General features: G+C 42.1%; 1 protein-coding gene across 1 annotated transcript in view; it reads left to right on the top strand.

Annotated features, from left to right (window-relative positions):
- The first annotated feature begins 9,051 nt into the window (after nt 1–9,051).
- The window catches only part of LOC126108615 (ankyrin-3-like), a 30,899-nt gene continuing 21,140 nt past the window's right edge, over nt 9,052–18,810 (top strand). The window contains exon 1 of the mRNA XM_049913918.1: nt 9,052–9,172. The gene's annotated coding sequence lies outside the window, so the exon portion shown is untranslated. The remainder of the gene's footprint in view (nt 9,173–18,810) is intronic.

Here is an 18,810-nt window from a genome sequence, read left to right as displayed (position 1 = left end):
CGGTTAAAGCAGGCTCAGACATGGTAATTGGATGTCTCTATAGGCCCCCTGGCTCAGCAGCTGTTGTGGCTGAGCACCTGAAGGATAATTTGGAAAATATTTCGAGTAGATTTCCCCACCCTGTTATAGTTCTGGGTGGAGATTTTAATTTGCCGGATATAGACTGGGAGACTCAGACGTTCATAACGGGTGGCAGGGACAAAGAATCCAGTGAAATTTTTTTAAGTGCTTTATCTGAAAACTACCTTGAGCAGTTAAACAGAGAACCGACCCGTGGCGATAATATATTAGACCTTCTGGTGACAAACAGACCCGAACTATTTGAAAAAGTTAATGGAGAACAGGGAATCAGCGATCATAAAGCGGTTACGGCATCGATGATTTCAGCCGCAAATAGGAATATTAAAAAGGGTAGGAAGATTTTTCTATTTAGCGAAAGTGACAAAAAGCAGATTTCAGAATCCCTGACGGCTCAACACAAAAGTTTTGTCTCAAGTACAGATAATGTTGAGGATCAGTGGACAAAGTTCAAAACCGTCGTACATAATGCGTTAGATGACTATGTGCCAAGCAAGATCGTAACAGATGGAAAAGAGCCACCGTGGTACAACAACCGAGTTAGAAAACTGCTGCGGAAGCAAAGGGAACTTCACAGCAATCATAAACATAGCCAAAGCCTTGCAGACAAACAAAAATTACGTGAAGCGAAATGTAGTGTGAGGAGGGCTATGCGAGAGGCGTTCAATGAATTCGAAAGTAAAGTTCTATGTACTGACTTGGCAGAAAATCCTAAGAAATTTTGGTCTTATGTCAAAGCGGTAGGTGGATCAAAACAAAATGTCCAGACACTCTGTGACCGAGATCGTACTGAAACAGAGGATGACGGACTAAAGGCCGAAATACTAAATGTCTTTTTCCAAAGTTGTTTCACAGAGGAAGATTGCACTGTAGTTCCTTCTCTAGATTGTCGCACAGATGACAAAATGGTAGATATCGAAATAGACGACAGAGGGATAGAGAAACAGTTAAAATCGCTCAAAAGAGGAAAGGCCTCTGGACCTGATGGGATACCAGTTCAATTTTACACAGAGTACGCGAGGGAACTTGCCCCCCTTCTTGCAGCGGTGTACCGTAGGTCTCTAGAAGAGCGTAGCGTTCCAAAGCATTGAAAAAGGGCACAGGTCATACCCGTTTTCAAGAAGGGACGTCGAACAGATGTGCAGAACTATAGACCTATATCTCTAACGTCGATCAGTTGTAGAATTTTGGAACACGTATTGTGTTCGAGTATAATGACTTTTCTGGAGACTAGAAATCTACTCTGTAGGAATCAGCATGGGTTTCGAAAAAGACGGTCATGTGAAACCCAGCTCGCGCTATTCGTCCACGAGACTCAGAGGGCCATAGACACGGGTTCACAGGTAGATGCCGTGTTTCTTGACTTCCGCAAGGCGTTCGATACAGTTCCCCACAGTTGTTTAATGAACAAAGTAAGAGCATATGGACTATCAGACCAATTGTGTGATTGGTTTGAGGAGTTCCTAGATAACAGGACGCAGCATGTCATTCTCAATGGAGAGAAGTCCTCCGAAGTAAAAGTGATTTCAGGTGTGCCGCAGGGGAGTGTCATAGGACCGTTGCTATTCACAATATACATAAATGACCTGGTGGATGACATCGGAAGTTCACTGAGGCTTTTTGCAGATGATGCTGTGGTGTATCGAGAGGTTGTAACAATGGAAAATTGTACTGAAATGCAGGAGGATCTGCAGCGAATTGACGCATGGTGCAGGGAATGGCAATTGAATCTCAATGTAGACAAGTGTAATGTGCTGCGAATACACAGAAAGATAGATCCTTTATCATTTAGCTACAAAATAGCAGGTCAGCAACTGGAAGCAGTTAATACCATAAATTATCTGGGAGTACGTATTAGGAGTGATTTAAAATGGAATGATCATATAATGTTGAGCGTCGGTAAAGCAGATGCCAGACTGAGATTCATTGGAAGAATCCTAAGGAGATGCAATCCGAAAACATAGGAAGTAGGTTACAGTACGCTTGTTCGCCCACTGCTTGAATACTGCTCAGCAGTGTGGGATCCGTACCAGATAGGGTTGATAGAAGATATAGAGAAGATCCAACGGAGAGCAGCGCGCTTCGTTACAGGATCATTCAGTAATCGCGAAAGCGTTACGGAGATGATAGATAAACTCCAGTGGAAGACCCTGCAGGAGAGACGCTCAGTAGCTCGGTACGGGCTTTTGTCAAAGTTTCGAGAACATACCTTCACCGAAGAGTCAAGCACTATATTGCTCCCTCCTACGTATATCTCGCGAAGAGACCATGAGGATAAAATCTGAGAGATTAGAGCCCACACAGAGGCATACCGACAATCCTTCTTTCCACGAACAATACGAGACTGGAATAGAAGGGAGAACCGATAGAGGTACTCAAGGTACCCTCCGCCACACACCGTCAGGTGGCTTGCGGAGTATGGATGTAGATGTAGATGTAGATTCTGTGCAATGCAGCATTGTAAGCTGAATCCACTTAATTCTTACGTAAAGTTGACTCTGCAGGAATAGACTGATGGCAGTGCTTCTCAAGAAAACCTCTGAAAATAGGGTTTTCTAGTTTCCGAAAGTGGATGTTCGCTGCCACAAGTGCATGACACAAATCACTGCAGTTTATAATCGCATATAAAGAGTATTTCGTATTACTAAAGGATTGCGATAAAAAAGAATCCTAAGTGACAGGAAAATAAGAAGTCTAAGAAAAATATCATGTTGCATGCATGGCAGAAAATAATTTTCCCATCTGTTGTATAATGCGGAAAATCTTGCAGCCACTGCCTTATATGAGTAGACTTTGAACTAGCTGTTTTTGGCGTGGCGTAGTATTCACACACAGAAACTAGAATTTATTTTGCACTTAGAACGTCAGTAACACTTAACACGTCGGTCGCTACAAAAATGGTTCAAATGGCTCTGAGCACTAGACTTGGCCAGTGTTTCTATGTTTCGATACGTGGAACTGTTTCAGTGTTTCGGAACGGCTGTGGTTCACTGTTTCGAAACAGTGGTGTTTTATTCCGCCGCTGTCTCGGATAACCGCACCAGATTCGATCTCGAGCCAGACACAGAAACTGTATCGTTGTTTCAAAATAAGGCTGTTTCAGTCCATCTGTGCTTGGAACGGACTAATTGTATCGAAACAGTGATGTTTCATTCCACTCTGTGTCGGACGAGATTCGGGCTCGGCACAGGTACAGAAACACAACATACCACTTCGTGAAACACTTTCAAGAGTGTCGAAATCTTTTTGACAGGCAATAGCATGAAGCTTAAGATATCCGAAAATAAAGCTTCGTTTCTAGCTGACTGTCCTATTACGAAATGGCGTAACATCTGCTTTATAAACACTAACCAAACAATAGAACAACGCATACTATTCACATTCCAAATAATAAATACACTCATGGAAATGGAAAAAAGAACACATTGACACCGGTGTGTCAGACCCACCATACTTGCTCCGGACACTGCGAGAGGGCTGTACAAGCAATGATCACACGCACGGCACAGCGGACACACCAGGAACCGCGCTGTTGGCCGTCGAATGGCGCTAGCTGCGCAGCATTTGTGCACCGCCGCCGTCAGTGTCAGCCAGTTTGCCGTGGCATACGGAGCTCCATCGCAGTCTTTAACACTGGTAGCATGCCGCGACAGCGTGGACGTGAACCGTATGTGCAGTTGACGGACTTTGAGCGAGGGCGTATAGTGGGCATGCGGGAGACCGGGTGGACGTACCGCCGAACTGCTCAACACGTGGGGCGTGAGGTCTCCACAGTACATCGATGTTGTCGCCAGTGGTCGGCGGAAGGTGCACGTGCCCGTCGACCTGGGACCGGACCGCAGCGACGCACGGATGCACGCCAAGACCGTAGGATCCTACGCAGTGCCGTAGGGGACCGCACCGCCACTTCCCAGCAAATTAGGGACACTGTTGCTCCTGGGGTATCGGCGAGGCCATTCGCAACCGTCTCCATGAAGCTGGGCTACGGTCCCGCACACCGTTAGGCCGTCTTCCGCTCACGCCCCAACATCGTGCAGCCCGCCTCCAGTGGTGTCGCGACAGGCGTGAATGGAGGGACGAATGGAGACGTGTCGTCTTCAGCGATGAGAGTCGCTTCTGCCTTGGTGCCAATGATGGTCGTATGCGTGTTTGGCGCCGTGCAGGTGAGCGCCACAATCAGGACTGCATACGACCGAGGCACACAGGGCCAACACCCGGCATCATGGTGTGGGGAGCGATCTCCTACACTGGCCGTACACCACTGGTGATCGTCGAGGGGACACTGAATAGTGCACGGTACATCCAAACCGTCATCGAACCCATCGTTCTACCATTCCTAGACCGGCAAGGGAACTTGCTGTTCCAGCAGGACAATGCACGTCCGCACGTATCCCGTGCCACCCAACGTGCTCTAGTAGGTGTAAGTCAACTACCCTGGCCAGCAAGATCTCCGGATCTGTCCCCCATTGAGCATGTTTGGGACTGGATGAAGCGTCGTCTCACGCGGTCTGCACGTCCAGCACGAACGCTGGTCCAACTGAGGCGCCAGGTGGAAACGGCATGGCAAGCCGTTCCACAGGACTACATCCAGCATCTCTACGATCGTCTCCATGGGAGAATAGCAGCCTGCATTGCTGCGAAAGGTGGATATACACTGTACTAGTGCCGACATTGTGCATGCTCTGTTGCCTGTGTCTATGTGCCTGTGGTTCTGTCAGTGTGATCATGTGATGTATCTGACCCCAGGAATGTGTCACTAAAGTTTCCCCTTCCTGGGACAATGAATTCACGGTGTTCTTATTTCAATTTCCAGGAGTGTATGTGAAAATCATTCAGTTAAATTACACCTTTATATAACATACGCTTCTGTTCATGTACAGTAATAACATTAAGAAACGCAAGTAAGCCTACAACATTTTGAATAAAAAATGGCGTCGAGTGACAGTTATTAGACAGATACATAAATTTGATGTAGGTATAATTGCAAACAATCTGTTTGACATATCACTGATAGTGTAATGGTGATCCGGTACGGCTGGGTAGCATGGTGAATTCATAGTAACGGTTCGAAACACCTTGACAGACAACATTTTTTCTGTTATATTTTGTTATTTATTCGAATTATTTGGCGTTATTTGTGAGTCTATAGTCACTGTGCCTATTATCCACAATGATTCCCTTTGTGTGCACGGAAATTAGCAGGATGGGTATATTACCCATACTAACAGAATATGGGAATCCCAGTAGCATATCCGTTGTTTCTGCAGTTTGCTCCCACCTCCAGTTCCGTTCGTGGTGGCTCTTCTGTCTTCAGCTATGGCTGTCCTCAGCCAATTGAAAAGTAAGAAAGTCACACGACACGAAAACAGCGCATTTGCTGCAGGAAATACGAAACTGCCAAGACGCCTAAGTGATAGTTTCATACTTTCTGCGATATGATTAGCGCTCTCGCACCTCATTTGTGTTTATATGGACATACGTATACAGTAGACATTCAAGATGATAAAATGTGCAGGTTTATTAGATTACAAAACACAAACTGTTTCACTGTTTCCAAACAGCGTATCGAAACATTTCATTGTACTGTTTCGTTTGTTTCGAAACAGTTACGTGTTTCAGTTTGCCCATCTCTACTCAGCACTATGGGACTTAACATCTGAGATCCTCAGTCCCCTAGAACTTAGAACTACTTAAACCAAACTAACCTAAGGACATCACACAACACCCAGCCGATCGCTACACAATGTGTTGATATGTTTTCGCTGGGAAAAAGTGAACGATGACCTGTTTTTTTTTTTATCCTTTTACTGCGGTGCATAGGAGCGATAGGGGAAGTACCGTACTCGTTGCTGGAGATATGGGACCTGACAGATGGCCGCCCCTTCTAAACAAGCGAATGGAATCTACCGGTGCTTCAGATGGAAGCCTCTCACTACTGGCAAATTACTTTTCGAACCGGAAAATTCACGTATAATACCTTTCACGAAACAGAGTAGTTTGATACGACTGCCTGTAGACAGCAGCGAGAAAATGCGCGAAGGGCAGTAATTTAGCTATAGAGGGCGTCTACTATTAACATTGTGATTTTTTAATCCGAGCTCAGCTTAAGGCCTATGAAACCGTTTCTTTGCGAAAATACACATCTGGCCAGAATCCTACGAACGAAATATTTTCAAATATAACATTTAGTACTTCCACATTCGATTCTGATGTGTAACTCAAATCTGAGACCGGTTCCCCATTCGCTCACCGAAGTTAAGCACTGTCGCGTTCGGCGCGTACTTGCATGGATGACCCATTCAACCGTGCCGAGTGCTGTTGGTAGTAAGGCCGGTATTACACTATCAAATTTCTTTGTCAAAGATTTGATCAAAGATGTGATCCAATATTCCGTCCAATATATTTGACAAAGATCTTTGACGTAGCGCTAGAGGGGGTATTACACTGTCATCAAATTTTTCGTCAAAGTTCAAGATGGCTGACAACAACTTGTTATTAACCACAGCAGTTCTACGTACTCCAATTGCATTGTGTGCACATGCGGAAAAGAAGTGGAGGAAAAAAAGGAATCATACATATGAGGTTGACAGTCTTAAATTCCTGGGATTACAACTTGATAATAAATTCAGTTGGGAGGAGCACACCACAGAACTGCAGAAAGGCCTTAACAAATCTGTATTTGCAATTCGAGTGTTAGCAGACATAGGCAACATAAAAATGAAAAAGCTTGCATACTTTCATTCCATAATGTCATATGGGATAATATTTTTGGGTAAATCTTGAAGTAAAACAAGTTTTCAAGGTCCAAAAGCGTGTAATACGTAGTATTTGTGGAGTAAATTCACGGACCTCCTGCAGAAACCTCTTCAAAGACCTGGGTATACTAACTACTGCCTCTCAGTATATTTACTTCTTAATGGAATTTGTCGTAAATAATATATCTCTTTTTCCAACAAACAACTCAGTTCATACATACAATACCAGGAACAAAAATGATCTGCACAAGGACAATATTGGACGACATTTGACAAAGTCCCTATTACACTATCAAATATCTTTGACAAAGATATTGGACAAAGATATTGGACAAAGAAATTTGATAGTGTAATACCGGCCTAAGGCAAGCAAGGAATTGTAAACAGTCTCTAACGACCTTCGCCTTCGACGAGACGTAAAGTCCTAAGTTTACTTCCTTTTTATAATCTTTGAAAACACAAGAACTCTATTCAGATTAACGAAATAGGTACTTTTTAGGATTTTGATGCCGAAATAGGCAAAATTAGGCGTCAACGTCGAAATACGCAATTTTAGGTCCTATAGAACTAACGGTATTCAGTGTAGTTAGTCATGAAACGCGTAAGTGCCAACTTATATGCAAATTGGAGCTTAGGAAAAAAAAATAGGTTTTAAACTACAGATCCGCTATATACTTTTTACATATGAATAATACGAGGGCTATCCACAAAGTACGTTACGTTTTGGAATTAAAATTAAATAAAGTATTGGAATTTTTTTTATTATATACAGATGAAAGCCACACTTAAATACTACTTTTCTACATAGTTTCCATTTAAATTAAGGCACTTATCGTAGCGATGGACGAGCTCGGAAATTCCTTCGTCGTAAAATTCGGCCGCCTGCGCCTTCAACCACGTGGTTACCTCTTTTGGGACAGAAAAGGTGTGATTTTTGTGGATTTTCTGGAAAGAGGCACTGCAATAAACTCTCAAAGATATTGCCAAACTCTGCACAACCTCAGAAGAGCAATACAAAACAAGCGCAGGGGAAAGTTGGGCTCAAAGATCTTGCCGATTCACGACAACGCCCGGGCCCACACGGCAAATGCCACTCGTGAAGTTCTCGAATCTTTTAAGTGGGAGTTGTTTCCTCATCCGCCGTACAGTCCCGACCTGGCACCGGGCGACTTCCACTTATTCCCAGCAATGAAGAAGTGTGTTGGCTGTGCAGCGTTTTGATGACGACGCACAGCTTCAAGAAGAGGTGACCACGTGGTTGAAGGCGCAGGCGGCCGAATTTTACGACGAAGGAATTTCCGAGCTCGTCCATCGCTACGATAAGTGCCTTAATTTAAATGGCAACTATGTAGAAAAGTAGTATTTAAGTGTGGCTTTCATCTGTATATAATAAAAAAAATTCCAATACTTTATTTATTTTTAATTCCAAAATGTAATGTACTTTGTGGATATCCCTCGTAAAACCCCTATAAAGAGTATTTGGTGTTAACATGGATAGCGATATAAAGAAATAAAAAAAGACGGAAGTGTTAGGCAAATACGAAGCATGAGCGCATATCAACTAGCCACCTTGCTGCACGCTGGGCAGAAAATATTTTTTTCCATCTGTCGTATAGTGTGGAAAAACTTGGAGCCACTGTCTTACATGATGAAATAGGCACTTTTTAAGCCGAAATAGGCAAAAATAGGCACTAACGTCGAAATAGGCTTTTTTTTAGGTCCTGTAGAATTAACGCTATTAAGTGTAAATAGTCATGAAACGCATAAGTACAAATTTTTATGCAAATAGGAACTCAGGAACAAAATAGGTTTTTACCTAAAATCCGCAGTCTAGTGATGAGAATGTATATTAATTCACTTGATGGCTCCCGGCCACAGAAATCTCTTTTGATTTCATTTGACGTGGGAGCTGTAAACGGAGAGACCAGCAATATTACGAAGACACGAAACATAAACACGGGTCACGTCCCTCTATAACTGAGCTTGCTCTGCGCATGCGCGAAACTGGCAGCTTGGGCACGCCGGAAAAATTTTTCCCGGGTAGCATCTGCCTACTTGCTGCTACTGCTCGTACGTCAAACAGCCACGCTTCAAGTAGCCAGAAGCGGCAGGAAGGCACTGCTCGTACGCGAATTCAGCTCTGCGCATGCGCACGAGCCCGCTGGCACCACTCGAGGAGTGGGGGTCGGATGACGTCACAAGTGCGGCCCCTCCCAGCTGTTGCGGAACAGTCACTTGCGAGACGTGGCAAACGGCGGACGAGGCAGAGCAGAGCAGGAAACAGCGTGTTCCATCTCTACAGCAACGCAGGCCTACGTTCCGTGCATTTTTTACAGCAGGTATGAGCAGCTCTTACTGAACGCTGGCGCAGTGTTTCAGCACGACGTAAACAGTTTACGTCACAGCTCGTGAAATGTCGGAGTGTTCGATCTGTTGATCGGCCTGCCATCTACTGACCGTTGTCGGTACTGTAATTATGCCCCGTCGTAATGTTTTTAATGCGCCACAGATTTTAATAATAAAGAACCGTAAAAACGGACTGAAATAACCTTTACGGTGTTGGTCATGCGTATTAACGGCAACAAAAAAAAAAAAAAAATAAAGATTGCGATCGTTCTTAATATATCTTAACGACTTGCCACTCTATATTCACGAAGATGCAAAGCTGGTACTTTTTGCCGATGATACATATATAGTTATCCCACCCAACAGACAAGAATTAACTGGTGAAATTGTAAACGATGTTTTTCAGAAAATCATTAAGTGGTTCTCTGCAAATGGGCTCTCATTAAACTCAGTACATACAGTTCCACACAGTAAATGAAATGACAACATTAATAAATATAGACTTCGATCAGAAATCGGTAGCTAAGGTAGAATATTCAAAATTTCTAATTGATGAGGGGTTGAACTAGAAAAAACACAATGAGGATCTGCTAAAATGTTTGAGTTCAGCTACTTATGCTATTAGGGTCATTGCAAATTTCGGCGATATACATCTCAGTAAATTAGCTAACCACGCATATTTCCATTCTCTGCTTTCGTATGGCATCATATTCTGGGGTAACTCGTCATTGAGTAAAAGTGTTCATTGCACAAAAGCGTATAATCAGAATAATTGCTGGAGCTCATCCAAGATCTTCCTGCAGACACTTATTTAAAGAGCTAGAGATCTTCACTCTAGCCTCACAATATATATATATATATATATATATATATATATATATATATTCACTTATGAAATTTGTCACTAACAATCCGAATGAATTCAAAAGTAATAGCAGTGTACATGGCTACAACTCTAGGAGAAAGGATGATCTTCACTACTCAAGGTTAAATCTAATTTTGGCTCAGAAGGGGGTAAATTATGCTGCCACAAAAGTCTTTGGTCACTTACCTAATAGCATCAAAAGTCTGACAGATAGCCATACAGCATTTAAAAGGAAATTAAAAGAATTTCTTAATGGCAACTCCTCCTACTCATTAGATGAATTTTTGGATATAGTAAGTCGGTAATTTCCCCACCCCCCACCAAATAAATAAATAAAAATATTAATTGTGACGTAATATTTTGTGTAATGTAATATCTTGTATAGACACCTTTTGTTAACCTGACACATTCCACATCATTACCAAGTGTCGTATTCATGATCTACGGAACGAGTACTAATCTAATCTAATTCTGTCCCATTCTCGAGCTTTTGCTCGTCTCGCGATCTAGTGACGTCTAGTGTAAAGCATAGTTTACACGACGAAATTAGGTTGCGCCGCTCGTTGCGTAGAATGAGTTGCACGCAAGTGGTTTCATATAAGACTGTAGGCACGGCGACACCTGTATACACTTCAGTTTAGTCGTTTTGTGCGTCCCTGAGTCGTGTCTGAAATGAAAGTTTTGGCAGCTGCACGTCGCACGAGTTGTGCTGGAGTTAAAGCTTGTTGCGTGGAATCGCTGCATAAGAAAAAAATAAGAAACTTATTTCGATTCGTGACTGGATGAAGAAAAGACGTCAGGTCAGTTGCTCAGCATCCTTGCTGAAATAATTTATAACGGAAGATCCAAGAAGTTATTATAATTATCTTAGAATGTCACCAGAACTGTTCACGGTTCTCCTAAGTAGAGTTATTTATGCGATAAGGAATAAAGATACTGTAACGCATGAAGCACTGTCGCCAGAACTGAAATTACATATCACATTGCGTGCATTACAATCAGGAACACTCGGCATGCTATAAGATGCAGATTTAGTTGACGCTTTTTCATTAACACCAACAATTATTAACATTAACAGTAATAATTATTAACATGAACAGCAGTAATTATTCGAAGTAGGCCGCATTAAGAAGAGAGTGGCTTGCAAACTACTCTCTTGAAGATAGGTCTGTACAGTCGCAATATTTCACAATTCTAAAGTATGCGATTGGGGACCACTGCAGCGACGTTTTAAACAGATGAATATTGAATAAAGAATGCAGCTTCTAGAATTTGTATAGTCTTCCATCCTGTCAACAATATTGCTTAACAAAGAGTGGGCCAATTCGAACGATGGGATTTCAATTTTGTAGACAAGAGCATTTCCACAGCTAGAATTACATTTTCTTGTATTTTTCTTAAGGGGCTCCGGAAAGCCCTATACTTGCAATGTTAAAATAACGCTTATAAATTACATCTTTCCTCACAAAGTATTTGAGGTAGGAAGTTGAACTTTTTACAGATTATTTATTGGAATATGGGCTACAACTTAACACAGGGATTTTACAAAATTTTAGTTCAGTTATTAAAGATGATTTTTTTCAATTGTAATGAAAATTCACAACATTTTTTTGCAATTTTTTATTTATATATTCAAAAATATACAGTTTTTTGGAAAAAGGCTCTGTTAAATTATGCAGAAGGTACTGTGTAACATTTACTGAAAGTTTGAAACAAATATGTTTGGAAGATCCTTAGAAAACATGTAATTAGTATGAGAAAATAAAGGTTTTGGGAATCGAGCGACAAAGATTGGATTAACTTTTTAGTGCATTCCAGGTCCATAGGATGGATTATCTTCATCCTCTGCAAACTCCTCCTCCAGCTTCCTCTTGTTCCTCCTCCTGTTTACTCTTGCTTGTATTTCTAGACTCTTTACAGCCCTGTCTGCAGCCCGAAGGCGTTCCTCGTCTAAAGCAAGCATCGCTCGTTGTTGTGTTCGTAGATTTTGCTATCATTTTCTTCAGTTGCAGTTACTGCAACACTGTTCCAAAAGGTGGTCATGTATGAACACTTATCACATTTCAGTTGTATTTCACTAGCAAGTCCTATGTGCTTTATTATGGAGAGTTCCAGACCAACTTCACTACAATGAATACATCTTACACCGTTTGAAAAAATTCCTTTAAGAACCGACATATCAAATATTTCATTCACATCCGATTCGCCCATAAAACATTCATAGTTTTCACTCATTGAACCAAGCTTCTTCTGTGAAGTATTTTCTTTCCCACTTTGACTGCTATGGGCAGGTGTACTTGAGAGGTTAGGTGCACTCACTTGGTTATCGTCTTTATTGTTTACATTAATAACACATACCTTTGGCTTTCCAACATTTCTCCTTTTCTTAAAAGCCTTCAGAGGATTTCTAATAACTTTACTTTTACTCATTATTATACTTCAACAAAACAGAGACTCAAGAAACAGAATTAATTACGAATATTTTCGAGATAACGACAGAGTAAATAAAAATGAAACAATCGACAATCATACCAGCGATATATATTGAACCATCACAGGTTAGCCACAACACATACTTTATCTCACATCACTAAAATGTACCTGATGAACACGGACGTTAATAATAACACCAATTGACAGCAGTTTAACAGCGCCACAGTGGGTCACGCCCATGTAGAACACACTTCAAAAAAAATTTAAAAATAGTTGTAGTCTTCGGAATTGAATAAATTATATATCTATTAAAAGGTAATAGTCTGCAGATTCAGAAAACGTAAAAAAGTAAAAATTGAACTTTTCATGATTTTGAGCCTTTCCAGAGCCCCTTAAGTCAGTTGTATATGTGCTCCTAACTCAATAAATTTTGCCCTTCAGCTCAAACACTGTCAAACCATCTATATTATGATCGCAAATTACGGTCTCAGCGGCACCAATATGTTGCTTATTTTTATCGGCATCACTGAAATCCCACGAACACCTATGCAAAGCATAGATATCCAAAAAGTGAACATTCTCCGTTTCCCACTTCATATTTGTCTACACTCTACGAACACACACCTCAAAAACTCATGCACCTAGGCGGCATAAAAATGAAAAAGCTTGCCTACTTTCATTCCATAATGTCATATGGTATAATATTTTGGGGTAACTCTTCAAGTTAAACAAAAGTTTTCAGAGTCCAAAAGCGTGTAATACGTATTATTTCTGGAGTAAATTCACGGACGTCCTGTAGAAACCTCTTCAAAGAACTGGGTATACTAACTGCTGCCTCTCAGTATATTTACTCCTTAATGAAATTTGTCCTAAATAATATCTCTTTTTTCCAACAAATAGCTCGGTTCATACAGACAATACCAGGAACAAAAATGATCTGCACAAGGACTTAAAAAAACTTACTTTAGTTCAAAATGGGGTCCACTACTCGGGAACACTCATCTTCAATAATTTGCCAGCAAACATAAAAAATTTAGTTACAAATAAAGATGAGTTTAAAAGGAGCCTGAAAGACTTACTAGTGGCCAACTCCTTTTACTCCATTGACGAATTTTTTAATAGAAACAAATGATGTATATATTCATACTATTAGTATTGTTACTTCAGCTTTAAAAAAAATTGACATGTTCCACATCCACGAGGACCTCCTCAGCACGGATCTATGGAACGAAAAACTAATGTAATCTCGCCTAAGGTGAAACACGCCGAAAGTGTTTAGTTTCACCAACGAGTTGCGCAAACGGGCGGCGCGCATGCGCAGTTGCCTGCAACCTAGTGTCGTCGTGTAAACTAGGCTAGAGGGTGGGCAAGAAATCGCATATCTCTTATAAATCATTGTGATTGAGAAGTCTCAGATATCACAATAACTTTATAGAATGTGGTTGCGATTTCAGTTACAACTAGCAGTCGCAGGTAGCCTTTAACATTCAACACCGTGTGCCATCTGTTGACCGAATTTCGTACTACTTCCTCTGAAACTCTTGTCTAGCTGCGATTCCAGTGACAAGCCGCAATTAGAAGTCGCAAGTAGCAACTAAAAAGTGCAGTTAACATTTAAAGCCGTGTGGCATCTGACGGCCTAAGTTCGTACTACTGTTTTTCTTTGCGACACGCTATTGAGTCCAACTGCGGTTTCAGTGACAATTCGCAGCTAGAAGTAGCAGGCAGCAACTAAAAAGCGCAGTTAACATTCGATGCCGCAAGAAGCTAATTTGTTGTGAGAGAAATTTTATACTCGGTTGAGAATTGGTGTACCCGAGTAGTGTGAAGGCCGAATAAAGTTCGTACAAATAGGCCTATAGCGTAGCCTGCAATTTTCGCGACACATTTAAACACCCTCTTCATCATAAAAGCTAAAACTGTACTGTAATTTCAAAAACAGATAATGGATGTCTCCGATGAGTATTTCGATGCGTATTACACACACATATCGTACATAAACTACAAAATATGTAATCTGGTGTCTGCTACGTAACTTTTACCAAATGTTTAAATGTTTTTTGACAGCAGAATACGCAGTTAAACTTTTGTCCGTATTTTACAATATTGCATTATAACAGTACTATCCCCAATTTCAACTTGTGACTGTGATATCAATGTTTTAGACTGTTTTGACTTGCACATCATCAATCTTAAAACACGCAACCTTACAACGTAACCTAAGCCTTGGCCTATGTTACAGGTACGCCTGTCGTGAAAACCAACATTCAAGATAGAAGGGATAGACGGGTCAGTATCACACTCCAGCAAATCTTTATCATTAAGCACACCGCAGGAAATTTTCAAGATAGAAGGGATAGACGGGTCAGTATCACACTCCAGCAAATCTTTATCATTAAGCACACCGCAGGAAATTTTCAAATCGCATAGTAACTTCAATGACACACTGTACCGATACACATTTTCCACACTTATGTTATCAATTAAGTCCCTTTTACGCTGCGAATTCGTCGAGAATCGTTTTGAATCTTCACGATTATCTCTCCTAGATGTGGATGAGTACATAGAGAAGCCAGTAATCGAAATCGGAACTGCGTCTGGAAAATCACGAGGATTGTTGAACTTTTATATTACTACTGATTACTAGCAATGTTGTTGTTGTTTTGGTCTTCAGTCCTGAGACTGGTTTGATGCAGCTCTCCATGCTACTCTATCAAGTGCAAGCTTCTTCATCTCCCAGTACCTACTGCAACCTACATTCTTCTGAGTCTTTTTAGTGTATTCCTCTCTTTTTCTCCCTCCAGACTGTCCTCCAATACATCCCTTGATGCCTCAGAATATGCCCTACCAACTGATCCCTTCTTCTAGTCAAGTTGTGCCACAGATTTCTATTCTCTCCAATACTATTCAATACTTCATTAGTTATGTGACCTACCCATCTAATCTTCTGCATTCTTCTGTAGCACCACATTTCGAAAGCTTCTATTCCACGCTCCGATCCGTAGAACGCCAGTTTTCTTTCTCCTGAGAACGACATCCTCCTGAGTATTCCCCGCCCGGAGATCTGATTGGGGGACTATTTTACCTCCGGAATATTTTACCCAAGAGGACGCCAACATCATTTAACCATACAGTAAAGCTGCACGCCTTCGGGAAAAATTACGGCTGTAGTTTTCCCTTGCTTTCAACCGTTCGCAGTACCAGCACAGCAAGACCATACTAATGACATATACCCGTGATTTTAAACTGCACGTGAACCATACGAATAAATAAATAAATAAATAGAAATACATATCGCTTGAATTAGTCACTTGTTTGAGTGAAACTAGTCTTTGCGAGCAACCGCATGAAAAAAATCGTGTCAGTCGGTTGTTTACCTGTCCGTTGATCATTATTCATTTTTTTTCTTAGAGTAAAATCAATCAGCGGGAGCAATCGAATGAAAATATTCGACACTGTTGTAACTTTTCATATTGACTGAATTATTCATTCTTTCCTTTCAAGTGAAAACAATCAGTAATTTTTTATGTTAGTTGAACCATGCACTCAATCTTTTAAATGAAACCGCAAGTTTCACAGAGGAAGGCCGCACTGCAGTTCCTTCTCTAAATCCTCGCACGAACGAAAAAATGGATGACATCGAAATAAGTGTGCAAGCAAGAGAAAAGCAACTGAAATCACTCAACAAAGGAAAGTCGACTGGACCTGACGGGATACCAATTCGATTCTACACAGAGTACGCGAAATAACTTGCCCCGTTCTAACAGCCGTGTACCGCAAGTCTCTAGAGGAATGGAAGGTTCCAAATGATTGGAAAAGACCACAGGTAGTTCCAGTTTTCAAGAAGGGTCGTCGAGCAGATGCGCAAAACTATAGGCCTATATCACATCGATCTGTTGTAGAATTTTAGAACATGTTTTTTGCTCGCATATCATGTCATTTCTGAAAACCCAGAATCTACTCTGTAGGAATCAACGTGGACTCCGGAAACAGCTATCGTGTGATACCCAACTCGCTTTATTTGTTCATGAGACCCAGAAAATATTAGATACAGGCTCCCAGGTAGATGCTATTTTCTTTGACTTCCGGAAGGCGTTCGATACAGTTCCGCTCTGTCGACTGATAAACAAAGTAAGAGCGTACGGAATATCAGCCCAGCTGTATGGCTGGATTGAAGAGTTTCTAGAAAACAGAACACAGCACGTTGTTCTCAATGGAGAGACGTCTACAGACGTTAAAGTAACCTCTGGCGTGCCACAGGGGAGTGTTATGGGACCATTGGTTTTCACAATATATATAAATGAGCTAGTAGATAGTGTCGGAAGTTACATGCGGCGTTTCACGGATGATGCTGTAGTATACAGACAAGTTGCAGCATTAGAAAATTGCAGCGGAATGCAGGAAGATCTGCAGCGGATAGGCACTTGGTGCAGGGAGTGGCAACTGACCCTTAACATAGACAAATGTAATGTATTGCGAATACATAGAAAGAAGGATCCTTTATTGTATGATTATATGATAGCGGAACAAAAACTGGTAGCAGTTACTTCTGTAAAATATCTGGGAGTATGCGTGCGGAACGATTTGAAGTGGAGTGATCATATAAAATTAATTGTTGGCAAGGGGGGGTGCCAGGTTGAGATTCATTGGGAGAGTCCTTAGAAAATGTAGTCCATCAACAGAGATGGCGGCTTACAAAACACTCATTCGACCTATAGTTGAGTATTGCTCATCAGTGTGGGATCCTTACCAGGTCGGGTTGACAGAGGAGATAGAGAAGATCGAAAGAAGAGCGGCGCGTTTCGTCACAGGATTATTTGGTAAGCGTGACAGCAGTACTGAGATGTTTAGCAAACTCAATTGGCAGACTCTGCAAGAGAGGCGCTCTGCATCACAGTGTAGCTTGCTGTCCAGGTTTCGAGAGGGTGCGTTTCTGGATGAGGTATCGAATATATTGCTTCCCCCTACTTATACCTCCCGAGGAAATCACGAATGTAAAATGAGAGAGATTCGAGCGCGCACGGAGGCTTTCCGGCTGTCGTTCTTCCCGCGAACCGTACGCGACTGGAACAGAAAAGGGAGGTAATTACAGTGGCACGCAAAGTGCCCTCCACCACACACCGTTGGGTGGCTTGCGGAGTATAAATGTACAAGTAGAAACTTACTTTCACACTTATGCTGACGAGAGTCATTAGGTCTAATTGGTCTAATGTGTGCAAAACTTCAAAAGCATCTCTGTTATGTAACAGAACAGTAATCCCTTCGTGTCACATAGTCCTGAAAGTTACAGTAACTGAGGACCGTACGTGCAATACTTGCCACGTACTTTCCGAGACAGATGCAGCTGATTCACATGCATTCGACGTCTTTTTGATAGGGAAACCCGCACTGCAACACTTGTCTACAACCAAAGAATGATCATCCTCGTACCAAACCCAACCTAGGAACGTTAAACCTAAACTACTTCGTCCGTTATTCTACGATGCCCAAAACCTGACGGATATCAGACGCGATGTGACCAAGCTGTCGGGCCATCTGTGACGACGCCGTCTGACGAGCGTTGTCGGTGGCACTGAACATCCTCCATGGAGTCTCCTTCTCTCTGTGCGGTTTCCGTGTCTTTGAAACCCTGAAAAAGAACAATGGTGGCCGTCGATTTGCTTCGAATAGTTGCACCCCTGGTACAGTCATGACTCTATGATGATGATAATGATGATGGTGATGATGTACCATACTCCGAGGAGCTTAGGGGACGATGCAGGAGACCCGCACCGCTGTAGTAGGCAAGGTCGTAGTGGAGGGGGTTTGCCGTTGCCTTTGTTGTGGCGTATCAAGACAGCCACGCCACTCGGAAGTAGCCGAAATGCACGCGTTACACACGGCGGCTGGCGTGAGGTCTGAAACAGGATACGTAATGAATGCTATAAAGAAAAGTACGTAGCTTCTGTAATACTTAACTTTAATCCATCATTTGTATACAGCATTCTTGATTATACAAGTGAGACTCTCTCTAGAAATGGTTACTGGCGCCTTGCTAGGTCGTAGCCATGGACTTAGCTGAAGGCTATTCTAACTGTCTCTCGGCAAGTGAGAGAAAGGCTTCGTCGGTGTAGTCGCTAGCAAAGTCGTCGTACAACTGGGGCGAGTCCTAGTACGTCTCTCTAGACCTGCCGTGTGGTGGCGCTCGGTCTGCAATTACTGACAGTGGCGACACGCGGGTCCAACATATACGATGGACCGCGGCCGATTTAAAGCTACCACCTAGCAAGTGTGGTGTCTGGCGGTGACACCACAGCCTTCATCTGACCGTAATGGGGATGAAGAAGACACAAC

Source organism: Schistocerca cancellata, chromosome 11 (assembly GCF_023864275.1).
Source record: "Schistocerca cancellata isolate TAMUIC-IGC-003103 chromosome 11, iqSchCanc2.1, whole genome shotgun sequence".
NCBI classification, from domain to species: domain Eukaryota; kingdom Metazoa; phylum Arthropoda; class Insecta; order Orthoptera; family Acrididae; genus Schistocerca; species Schistocerca cancellata.
Note: the sequence above shows the minus strand (reverse complement) of the source record. Positions and strands in the feature narration are given on the sequence as shown.